Genomic DNA, 13,745 nt, shown 5'->3' on the forward strand with positions numbered 1-13,745 from the left:
GCCGCCGCGTGTGTGCACTCCACAAAGTAATTCAGACTGCGATCAGTATGCAACAGTATGTATTTCGGGATATAGTAACATTGCCAGCAGTCGGGATCCCGGCGATCAGGATACCAACGCCGGAATCCCAACCACTGCCAATGCCTACAGCTGGGATCCCAGCTAACAGGGGCTATTGAGAATAGAACCTGTGGCGAGCGCAGCGAGCCCGCATTGGGCTTTGTTGACCTTGCCCCTCTGCCGGCATTTTATCAGCCGGAATCCCAGCATCGGTATGCTGACTGCTGGGATCCCGGCCGACGGCATACCATACCCAGTGCTGCATTACACCTATGCTGACCTTCATTACCTTTAGCAGCTATTGATTGCATCAAGGGGGTCATTCCGAGTTGATCGTAGCTGTCCTAAATTTAGCACAGCTACGATCATGAACTTAAACATGCGGGGGGACGCCCAGCACAGGGCTAGTCCACCCCGCATGTCAGTGCTGCCCCCCCCCCCCCCCTGCAGAAGTGCAAAGGCATCGCACAGCGGCGATGCCTTTGCACTTCAAGAGTAGCTCCCGGCCAGCGCAGCTTTAACGTACTGGCCGGGAGCTACCCATCGCTCCCCGGCCCGCAGTAGCTGCGTGTGACGTCACACAGCCACTGTGGGCCACTACCCGCACGGTCCGGCCACGCCTGCATTGGCCGGACCACGCCCCACGAAATGGCGGCCAAATGCCGCCGTTTCTCCCCCTCCCGCCCATCGACCGCCTCTGCCTGTCAATCACGCAGAGGCGATCGTAGCGCAGCGACGGGCGGCCATGTCCCGGCGCACTGCGGTGCCGGCGCATGCGCAGTTCTGACCCGATCGCTACGCTGCAAAAAACTGCAGCGTGCGATCGAGTCAGAATGACCCCCTAAGTCAGGGCTGGCCAAACCGGTCCTCGAGATCTACCAACAGTTCATGTTTTCCAGGCCTCCTGGAGATCTGTAGAATGGTCAGTTAGGAAGGAATGCAGCACATCTTATTAGTAATGACTACACCTGTGCACCAGCTAGGTGGTCTGGAAAATGTGAATTGTTGGTAGATCTCGAGGACCGGTTTGGCCAGCCCTGCATTAAGTGTTTATACATCTTTGTATAAGGTCATTAGGCTGTTTTCTCTTCTGCTGAACCTGTATACCTTCTGAGGTTATTAGAGCCAATAACAAAGCTTTGTCTTCATCTTATCTGCAGTTTTATGATTTTCCAGATGTAACGCTCTTACACTAGTATAAAGTCTGTTTATATTTGAACATACTGTATAAAGGATTTTAGATCTAAGGTCTAAAATGCGAGGTACTCGATATCCCAGCTGTCGGGATTCTGGCGCTCTGCATACCGGCGCCGGGATACCGACAACTATTCTCCCTCTTGGGGTGTCCATGACACCCCTGGAGGATTAATAAATAGCGTGGCGCGCACCATGCCCGCAGTGTGGTGAGTGCAGTGAGCCCGCAAGGGGCTCTTTTGCGTTTGCCCGCTGCCGGCATTCCATCGATCGGGATCCCGGTGCCGGTATAACGTAGTACACCCGTCTAAAACACCCTTCTAAAACATTGCTTTCTTTAAATTTATCTTTAGCTCACCTGTGGGCTAACCGGCATGTGCATATATTCTCTCTGAGAAGCCTAGACGATCTCTTGCCTTATTAATTAATTTTTTGGCTAAACAAATATATTTCATGTGTGCATATAAGATCATGGATGCCTAATTTATACATTGTCTAAAAATTGGCTTGATGCTTGAGGCAATTTTCTCACTCTTGTTCTGATTTTGTATCATTATTATTATTATATAACAGTTTTCTCAAAAAAAAAAATTCTGATCTGCTACTATCTTTCTGTGGACTCTCATCCACGATTCAGGACGCACAGCGCCACTAAGGTGGCGTCTGTTGCGCCGTGTCTAACGTGGAAAGCAGATCCACATGTTATATCCTTTTTTCTTTCCTATATCCTTTACAATTCTTATATAGGTGCACTCTCATTGGTATACAGATCACATATTCTCCTCTACTATCATACCACGCTGCTAATGCCCGATCTCGTCCGATCTTGGAAGCCAAACAGCGTCGGGCTGGGTTAGTACCTGGAGAGGAGACTTCCTGCGAATACCCGGTGTTGTAGAGCAGGATTTATTTTCCTACTACATGAAATGTGACGCCAACAGCAGTATCACCGCTAATTCTTCCTTCTTTTCTCTCTTTTATTCTTTCTGTCATTAATTCAGCATCAGGCCACGACAATAATAGTTCATCTTTATGTGTGTACATGGTCTAACTGGTGACCAGCAAAGTGTACAGTATTGACCAATTAAAGTGGTCCTTTATAGATACACTAACCATCAATTTGACCCCTCCTCAGAGGCGTATCTAGGGTTTTTGGAGCCCAGGGCAAGATCAATAATGGCGCCCCCCCCCCCCCCCAAAATAAATAAATAAATAAAATAAAAATAATAAATAAATAAAATGATAATAATAAAAAAAAAAATACAAAAGGAAAGTACTGTATGTGCAGACGCCACCGGTGTCACTGTATATAAAGATGTCAGGGTGTGTATGTATAGATGTAGGTGCAGTGGTCGAAGTTGAATTTTTGAAGGCGGAATGAAAGAGTGCAGATAGCAAGTATGCGCGCGCCGAAGGTGCGCGCGCTCCAGAAAAGGGGCGCGGTCACTCAAAAGGGGCGTGTCCTTCAGTGTAGTAGGACCCCTTATACTATCTAGTACTGGTGCCCCTTTCACATTATAGCACACGGTATGAGCCGAAATTCACATTACCCCACACGGTATGAGCCGAAATTCACATTATAGCACACAGTATGAGCCGAAATTCACATTACCCCACACGGTATGAGCCAAAATTCACATTATAGCACACAGTATGAGCCGAAATTCACATTACCCCACATGGTATGAGCCAAAATTCACATTATAGCACACGTTATGAGCCAAAATTCACATTACTCCACATGGTATGAGCCAAAATTCACATTACCCCACACGGTATGAGCCGAAATTCACATTATAGCACACGGTATGAGCCAAAATTCACATTACCCCACACGGTATGAGCCGAAATTCACATTATAGCACACAGTATGAGCCGAAATTCACATTACCCCACACGGTATGAGCCAAAATTCACATTATAGCACATAGTATGAGCCGAAATTCACATTACCCCACATGGTATGAGCCAAAATTCACATTATAGCACACGTTATGAGCCAAAATTCACGTTACAGCACATGATATGAGCCAAAATTCACATTATAGAGTGAGGGGATCCTACCCCCAGAATTAACAAGGCCTGTGGGGCACTATGGTGAGGGGAGCCCACCCCCTTAATAGACTAATTGCAGAGTTTAGCAGCGGAAGGGCTGCAGCGGATTCTCACCCCAAGCTGCGGCGCTTCTGCCACCTCCGACACTCCACATCTTCGGCACCACCCGGGATGCAGAGCACCGCACCGGGTATGCACCCTTTTCAGTGTGGTCTGCTGCGCTCCGAAGGGGTTCTTCTTTCCTGCTGCAGGATCCCGATATGCGCCGTCCTCCCCGCTGTTACTGTCACGGCAAGCATTAGTATCGTTTACCGCAGAGGCCATTTACTGAGGCATATGTGTTAAACCTCGGGAACTGAGATGCCCTTCTCACCATACAGCTGTGTGGCCGAGCCGGGCGGGGGGACAGCCAGCAGCAGCATGGCGGATATCAGCAGCAGAGGGTGCGGGCTGTACATACTTGAGGCAGCTGGATATTCAACAGTGCTGAAAGCCTCCGGAGCCCGCACCCCCGGAGCTGCAGTACACCGGCAGAGGACACCCATCCCCCGAACCCTGCGTAGCCCAAAGCCGGAGATCGGCAGCATGTTGAACGTGGAAGCAGAAGCTGCTTATTGCCGGTCAACATGCTGCTGATCTCCGGCTTTGGGCTCCGCACCGCTCCGCACGTGCCTTACAGCCCCCACCCTCGGCTGCTGATATCCGGCATGCTGCCCCTGCTGCTGACTTTCCACCTGCCCGGCTCGCTCACCCAGCTGGATGGTGAGTGAGAATGGCATCTCCATGCCCGTGGTTTAATACATATCCCTCTTCGGTAAATGGTCATTAGTACATCCCGCCCACACACACAGACTGCCCCTCCCCCTTACTTACACACACACACACACACACACACACACACACACACACACACACACACTGTAGATTACACACACACAGACTGGCCACCCCCAAACACCACACACACCCACTCAGACTACACCCACATTCTCATACTTTCCCCTCCCCCACACACACTGGACTGCAAAAATGTACACACACTCACTGTCCCACACACACACAATTAACACACACGCACACTGTCCCACACACCAGCGGCGTGCGGTGAGGTCAGTGGCTGGTGAGGCACTACAGCCATAATGTCCGCCGAATCCTGCCGATGACCCCTACCGCCACCGAGCCAATGCCCGTTACTGCCTCTGAGCCAATGCCCGCTGCCACCACCAATGGCTTACAAACTTAACACACACGCACACTGTCCCAAACACCAGTGGCGTGCGGTGAGGTCAGTGGCTGGTGAGGCACTACAGCCATAATGTCCGCCGAATCCTGCCGATGACCCCTACCGCCACCGAGCCAATGCCCGTTACTGCCTCTGAGCCAATGCCCGCTGCCACCACCAATGGCTTACAAACTTAACACACACGCACACTGTCCCAAACACCAGTGGCGTGCGGTGAGGTCAGTGGCTGGTGAGGCACTACAGCCATAATGTCCGCCGAATCCTGCCGATGACCCCTACCGCCACCGAGCCAATGCCCGTTACTGCCTCTGAGCCAATGCCCGCTGCCACCACCAATGGCTTACAAACTTAACACACACGCACACTGTCCCACACACCAGTGGCGTGCGGTGAGGTCAGTGGCGTGCGGTGAGGCACTACAGCCATAATGTCTGCCGAATCCTGCCGATGACCCCTACCGCTACCGAGCCAATGCCTGCTACTGCCTCTGAGCCAAAGCCCGCTGCTACCACCAATGGCTTACAAACTCGCCCACCATCAACTGACCCAGCCCTCCGCCACTAATTTGTATCTCAGTCCGATGCCGCCAATGCCCGCTGCCTGCCTGCTCTTCATACTTGTGATATATTGTAAATTTTTATAGAAAAAAATAATTAGTGTTTGGGACTGGGAAGGGAGTGGGAGGAGGACATGAAAGCTATTTTGTTGTCCAGGGCTTCCATTAACTTAACGGAGAAGGGTCTGAATGGGTTAAAAAAATAAAATAAAAAAATGCGTGAGGTCCCCCCTCCTAAGTATAACCAGCATCGGGCTCTTTGAGCCGGTCCTGGTGGTTTAAATACTGGGGAAAAATTGGACAGGGGTTCCCCGTATTTAGACAACCAGCATCGGGCTCTTAGTCCGGTCCTGGTTCCAAAAATACGAGGGACAAAAGATGTAGGGGTCCCCCGTATTTTTAAAACCAGCACCGGGCTCCACTAGCCAGGGACATAATGCCACAGCCGGGGGACACATTTATGTAAGTCCCTGCGGCCGTGGCATTACCTTCCCCCCCCAACTAGTCACCACTGGCCGGGGTTCCCTGGAGGAGTGGGGACCCCTTAAATCAAGGGGTCACCCCCCCTCCAGGCACCCAAGGGCCAGGGGTGAAGCCCGAGGCTGTCCCCCCCATCCGTGGTCGGTGGATGGGAGGCTGATAGCCATGTGTGTAAAAAAAAGAATATTGTTTTTTGTTGTGGAACTACAAGGCACAGCAAGCCTCCCCCGCTTGCAGGTATTTGGAGAACCTCAAGTACCAGCATGCGGGGAAATAACGGGCCCGCTGGTACCTGTAGTTCTACAACAGAAAAAATACCCAAATAAAAACACAACTCACACCGTGACAGTAAAAATTTATTAAAACACACTTACACACTCACACATACTTACCTATATCCCACGCCGGTCACGTCCACTTGTCCAGTAGAATCCAATAGGGGTACCTGTAAAAATGAGAGACAGATTACTTACCTACATCCCACGCCGGTCACTTCCACTTGTCCAGTAGAATCCAATAGGGGCACCTGTAAAAATGAAAATTATACTTACAAACTTCAATCCACAGGAGGAGGGAGAGAGAGAGAGAGGGGAGGGGGAGAGAGAGAGAGAGAGACTAACCTGCTGCTTCTGGGGAGAGCCGCACACACTGCAGGGCCACGCCGGGAGGACGGAGCCGGCGGAGGAGGGGGAGAGCCGCACACCGCCGCTCCTGTCAGCGGGAGGACGGAGCCGGCAGAGGAAAGGGAGAGCCGCACAACACCGCTCCTGTCAGCAGCGGAGGAGGATGGGGGACGGGGCGCACACTGCAGACGCCACTTACCGCCGGGACCCGTCTCCTCCAGCGCCGCGTGTGGGTGATTGGACAAGCGGATCCAGCACTGGATCCGCTGTCCAATCACAGGTGCCTCGCTGACATGGGAGTGGTGTCCCTGTCAGTGGTGTCCCTGGCAATTAACACACACGCACACTGTCCCACACACACACAATTAACACACACGCATACTGTCCCACACACACACAATTAACACACACGCACTGTCCCACACACACACACAATTAACACACACTCACACTGTCCCATACACACAACACACACACACACACAATTAACACACACGCGCACTGTCCCACACACACACAATTAACACACACTCACACTGTCCCACACACACAACACACACACACAATTAACACACGCACACTGTCCCACACACACACACACAATTAACACACACACACAATTAACACACACTCGCACTGTCCCACACACACACAATTAACACACACGCGCACTGTCCCACACACACGCAATTAACACATACTCGCACTGTCCCACACACACACACACACAATTAACACACACGCACACTGTCCCACATACACACACACACAATTAACACACACGCACACTGTCCCACACACTCACACTGTCCCACACACACACACACACACACACACACACACACACAATTAACACACACACACACAATTAACACACACGCACACTGTCCCACACACACAATTAACACACACTCGCACTGTCCCACACACACACAATTAACACACGCACACTGTCCACACACACACACACACACACACACACACACACACACACACACACACAATTAACACACACGCACACTGTCCCACACACACACACACACACACACACACACACACACACACACACAATTAACACACGCACACTGTCCCACACACACATACAATTAACACACTCAAACTGTCCCACACACACACACACAATTAACACACATACACTGTCCCACACACACACAATTAACACACACACTGTCCCGCACACACACACAATTAACACACATGCACACTGTCCCACACACACACAATTAACACACACTCGCACTGTCACACACACACACAATTAACACACACGTACACTGTCCCACACACACATACAATTAACACACACTCAAACTGTCACACACGCACACAATTAACACACACACACTGTCCCACACACACACAATTAACACACAGACTGTCCCGCACGCACACACAATTAACACACACGCACACTGTCCCACACACACACACAATTAACACACACTCGCACTGTCACACACACACACAATTAACACACACGCACACTGTCCCACACACACATACAATTAACACACACTCAAACTGTCCCCCCCCCACACACACACACACACACACACACTGTCCTGCACCCCCCTCCCCTCAGAAAATATAAACCCCGCTCGGCACTCACCTGCACTTCTGAGGCAGCGCACCCCAGTGGTCGCGCACGCGCGACCGCGCAATGTACACTTTGCAGGGGGGGGAGTAGGGGGAGGCTCCTGGCTGCCGCTGCCTGTCCAGTGTGACAGGCACAGCAGCCGGGGAGACAGGGAGAGCGCCGCGGCCCGTGGGTAGCGCCGGCGGAATCCCTGTCCGATGGGGCAAGTGGGCCGTGCAGGTGCCGGTGGCGCCCCCCTCTGTTGGGGCTGCCACGGCGCCCAGGGCACGTGCCCTGCTCGCCCCATGCTAGATACGCCTCTGCCCCTCCTCTGTCCTATTAATACAGAATTTCTGTACTGGTCAGGAGAAACGGGTATTAGACAATCAGGTGTCTACAACCTTTCTAATCACTCCCTGTGAAAAATAGACCAGAACATTTTTTTAAAAATTCAGAATCTTCTTTATTCACATTTGGATGATATATATGGGTAACTGCATTGTATTTTAACGTTAAAAAATAAATAGATGTTTTAAATATTTCCTAACATATCTGAGGAATTTTCCTTTTCTGAATAAAGAGTGCGCCCACACAAGAGCTTTCTTTCTCTCCCCTTGCTAGTACTTGTACTTCCTAGCTCTGGGCGCACCACCAACTAGGACTATAATTGAAAGAGTGAAATTTTCTTTCTACAAATTATAAATCGTCCACTTTTGGTCTTTTCACTAAACCTCCTAATGATAATGTGTGGACCCCTTATTCAAAAGTAAAGCATTCAGTACCTTTAATACCAAGAAATAATGACACGGAGACTTGAATTTGGCAGAAAATTGTTAGCTATTTATTGTACCCTAACCATTAGAAAACCTGTAAAATGAAAATTTAAGTTAACATGCCGATTCAGCCGGCATATGGTGGCAGAAAAAAGAACGGCTATATTCAACTGTCGATAACCTCAAAACATTAAATTTCCAAACTATTCTAATTTTAACACAAACTATAAAATAGGTAATAGGTGCCCGACTCATACCCCCACGGTGACTACCCACCCTGATGGGTGATGACGCTGCCCCCGGACGGGTGGTCAAGCGGCCTTAAAAGTCAATGGAGGTGAGTGCACCTAAACCACACCAAACTGTAAATCACTGCAACTAACAAGACAAACTACAACCTGCCGTTCTTTTCCGCCAACAGCGAAAAGACTCCTCCCCAGAGTCTTCGCACCGCCACCATACCCTCAACCTAACTCATGCAACACGAGAAACAGATCCTCCAGGAAAAGCATCATCCCCTCATTGGACAGATGCACACCATCAGGCCGAAAAAGGTGACTGTCACGAAACCGAATCCTAGGGTGGCGAACCACTTTGCCTCCGTGCGTCAACACCCACTTCGCCACCGCCCCATTCACCTTTTGCCTGGCCTCATCAATCAGGCGACCGTCCACCACACCTCGCCAACTCAACCTTGGCACCATCATAGAGAACACCAAGACACAATTGGTCCACGCTGCGGCCACACTGGCCAGATCCTTCATCATGGCCCACCGCAGCTCCAAAGATGTCCTCTTCCCCAGGTCGTTGCCACCTAAATGGACAACCAGCACCCTAGGGACTCCATGCTCGCTGACCTGACTGACCAATCTACTCTTCAGATCTTTCCACATCATCCCCCGCCAACTAAGCCAACGAACGCCATGAGCCCTAGGAAACATCTGTGCCCCCTCCGAGGCCAAAAACCTAGCTGCCCAGTACACATAAGAGTGTCCAACCACCCAGATTGCCAAATCATCTTCTACCCAACCTGAAGAGAAGGAAAGGGGTAAAAAATCGGTTAATAAGAATCTAAAGCAGAGTTTATTAAACGCATTAACCTGAAGGATCTGCCAAAAGAAAAAATGGGGTTTTCGTGTCTTGCAGAAGTAACGGCCTAGCCGATCTGCACAAGCTTCCAGCCAATTGAAGCAGAACATAAACACACAATGGGAAAAATCAAAATAATATTAGGAAAATAAACGGGGGGGGGGGGAGGGGGGTATAAAATAGAGATGAGCGGGTTCGGTTTCTCTGAATCCGAACCCGCCAGAACTTCATGTTTTTTTTCACGGGTCCGAGCGACTCGGATCTTCCCGCCTTGCTCGGTTAACCCGAGCGCGCCCGAACGTCATCATGACGCTGTCGGATTCTCGCGAGGCTCGGATTCTATCGCGAGACTCGGATTCTATATAAGGAGCCGCGCGTCGCCGCCATTTTCACACGTGCATTGAGATTGATAGGGAGAGGACGTGGCTGGCGTCCTCTCCATTTAGATTATAAGAGACTGAGAGAGATTTACTGGAGCTGACTAGGAGGAGTACTGTTACTGTAGAAGTGTAGAGACTGAGTGGAGAGAGTTTACTAGTGAGGACAGTGCAGTTTACTTTATAATCCGTTCTCTGCCTGAAAAAAGCGATACACAGCACACAGTGACTCAGTCACATACCATATCTGTGTGCACTGCTCAGGCTCAGGCCAGTGTGCTGCATCATCTATTATCTATATATAATATTATATATATCTGTCTGACTGCTCAGCTCACACAGCTTATAATTGTGGGGGAGACTGGGGAGCACTACTGCAGTGCCAGTTATAGGTTATAGCAGGAGCCAGGAGTACATAATATATTATATAGTGAGTGACCACCAGACACACAGTGCAGTTTATTTAATGTATCCGTTCTCTGCCTGAAAAAAGCGATACACACAGTGACTCAGTCAGTCACATACCATATCTGTGTGCACTGCTCAGGCTCAGGCCAGTGTGCTGCATCATCTATATATATTATATATCTGTCTCACTGCTCAGCTCACACAGCTTATAATTGTGGGGGAGACTGGGGAGCACTACTGCAGTGCCAGTTATAGGTTATAGCAGGAGCCAGGAGTACATAATATTATATTAAAATTAAACAGTGCACACTTTTGCTGCAGGAGTGCCACTGCCAGTGTGACTAGTGACCAGTGACCTGACCACCAGTATATATAATATTAGTAGTATACTATCTCTTTATCAACAACCAGTCTATATTAGCAGCAGACACAGTACAGTGCGGTAGTTCACGGCTGTGGCTACCTCTGTGTCGGCACTCGGCAGCCCGTCCATAATTGTATATACCACCTAACCGTGGTTTTTTTTTCTTTCTTTATACATACATACTAGTTACGAGTATACTATCTCTTTATCAACCAGTCTATATTAGCAGCAGACACAGTACAGTGCGGTAGTTCACGGCTGTGGCTACCTCTGTGTCGGCACTCGGCAGCCCGTCCATAATTGTATATACCACCTAACCGTGTTTTTTTTTTCTTTCTTTATACATACATACTAGTTACGAGTATACTATCTCTTTATCAACCAGTCTATATATTAGCAGCAGACACAGTACAGTGCGGTAGTTCACGGCTGTGGCTACCTCTGTGTCGGCACTCGGCAGCCCGTCCATAATTGTATATACCACCTAACCGTGGTTTTTTTTTCTTTCTTTATACATACATACTAGTTACGAGTATACTATCTCTTTATCAACCAGTCTATATATTAGCAGCAGACACAGTACAGTGCGGTAGTTCACGGCTGTGGCTACCTCTGTGTCGGCACTCGGCAGCCCGTCCATAATTGTATATACCACCTAACCGTGGTTTTTTTTTCTTTCTTTATACATACATACTAGTTACGAGTATACTATCTCTTTATCAACCAGTCTATATATTAGCAGCAGACACAGTACAGTGCGGTAGTTCACGGCTGTGGCTACCTCTGTGTCGGCACTCGGCAGCCCGTCCATAATTGTATACTAGTATCCAATCCATCCATCTCCATTGTTTACCTGAGGTGCCTTTTAGTTGTGCCTATTAAAATATGGAGAACAAAAATGTTGAGGTTCCAAAATTAGGGAAAGATCAAGATCCACTTCCACCTCGTGCTGAAGCTGCTGCCACTAGTCATGGCCGAGACGATGAAATGCCAGCAACGTCGTCTGCCAAGGCCGATGCCCAATGTCATAGTACAGAGCATGTCAAATCCAAAACACCAAATATCAGTAAAAAAAGGACTCCAAAACCTAAAATAAAATTGTCGGAGGAGAAGCGTAAACTTGCCAATATGCCATTTACCACACGGAGTGGCAAGGAACGGCTGAGGCCCTGGCCTATGTTCATGGCTAGTGGTTCAGCTTCACATGAGGATGGAAGCACTCAGCCTCTCGCTAGAAAAATGAAAAGACTCAAGCTGGCAAAAGCAGCACAGCAAAGAACTGTGCATTCTTCGAAATCCCAAATCCACAAGGAGAGTCCAATTGTGTCGGTTGCGATGCCTGACCTTCCCAACACTGGACGTGAAGAGCATGCGCCTTCCACCATTTGCACGCCCCCTGCAAGTGCTGGAAGGAGCACCCGCAGTCCAGTTCCTGATAGTCAGATTGAAGATGTCAGTGTTGAAGTACACCAGGATGAGGAGGATATGGGTGTTGCTGGCGCTGGGGAGGAAATTGACCAGGAGGATTCTGATGGTGAGGTGGTTTGTTTAAGTCAGGCACCCGGGGGAGACACCTGTTGTCCGTGGGAGGAATATGGCCGTTGACATGCCAGGTGAAAATACCAAAAAAATCAGCTCTTCGGTGTGGAGGTATTTCACCAGAAATGCGGACAACAGGTGTCAAGCCGTGTGTTCCCTTTGTCAAGCTGTAATAAGTAGGGGTAAGGACGTTAACCACCTCGGAACATCCTCCCTTATACGTCACCTGCAGCGCATTCATAATAAGTCAGTGACAAGTTCAAAAACTTTGGGTGACAGCGGAAGCAGTCCACTGACCAGTAAATCCCTTCCTCTTGTAACCAAGCTCACGCAAACCACCCCACCAACTCCCTCAGTGTCAATTTCCTCCTTCCCCAGGAATGCCAATAGTCCTGCAGGCCATGTCACTGGCAATTCTGACGAGTCCTCTCCTGCCTGGGATTCCTCCGATGCATCCTTGCGTGTAACGCCTACTGCTGCTGGCGCTGCTGTTGTTGCCGCTGGGAGTCGATGGTCATCCCAGAGGAGAAGTCGTAAGCCCACTTGTACTACTTCCAGTAAGCAATTGACTGTTCAACAGTCCTTTGCGAGGAAGATGAAATATCACAGCAGTCATCCTACTGCAAAGCGGATAACTGAGTCCTTGACAACTATGTTGGTGTTAGACGTGCGTCCGGTATCCGCCGTTAGTTCACAGGGAACTAGACAATTTATTGAGGCAGTGTGCCCCCGTTACCAAATACCATCTAGGTTCCACTTCTCTAGGCAGGCGATACCGAGAATGTACACGGACGTCAGAAAAAGACTCACCAGTGTCCTAAAAAATGCAGTTGTACCCAATGTCCACTTAACCACGGACATGTGGACAAGTGGAGCAGGGCAGGGTCAGGACTATATGACTGTGACAGCCCACTGGGTAGATGTATGGACTCCCGCCGCAAGAACAGCAGCGGCGGCACCAGTAGCAGCATCTCGCAAACGCCAACTCTTTCCTAGGCAGGCTACGCTTTGTATCACCGCTTTCCAGAAAACGCACACAGCTGAAAACCTCTTACGGCAACTGAGGAAGATCATCGCGGAATGGCTTACCCCAATTGGACTCTCCTGTGGATTTGTGGCATCGGACAATGCCAGCAATATTGTGTGTGCATTAAATATGGGCAAATTCCAGCACGTCCCATGTTTTGCACATACCTTGAATTTGGTGGTGCAGAATTTTTTAAAAAACGACAGGGGCGTGCAAGAGATGCTGTCGGTGGCCAGAAAAATTGCGGGACACTTTCGGCGTACAGGCACCACGTACAGAAGACTGGAGCACCACCAAAAACTACTGAACCTGCCCTGCCATCATCTGAAGCAAGAAGTGGTAACGAGGTGGAATTCAACC

At 49.5% G+C, this 13,745-nt stretch overlaps 1 protein-coding gene and 1 pseudogene across 1 annotated transcript in view; both read left to right on the top strand.

The window, feature by feature from the left end:
- The window catches only part of LOC134929554 (serum paraoxonase/arylesterase 2-like), a 94,313-nt gene that overhangs the window by 9,748 nt on the left and 70,820 nt on the right, over window positions 1–13,745 (top strand). The gene's annotated exons all lie outside the window — the stretch shown is intronic.
- On the top strand, window positions 2,037–2,155 carry LOC134931466 (5S ribosomal RNA; annotated as a pseudogene).

This window comes from Pseudophryne corroboree, chromosome 5, assembly GCF_028390025.1.
Source record: "Pseudophryne corroboree isolate aPseCor3 chromosome 5, aPseCor3.hap2, whole genome shotgun sequence".
Taxonomy (NCBI): Eukaryota; Metazoa; Chordata; class Amphibia; order Anura; family Myobatrachidae; genus Pseudophryne; species Pseudophryne corroboree.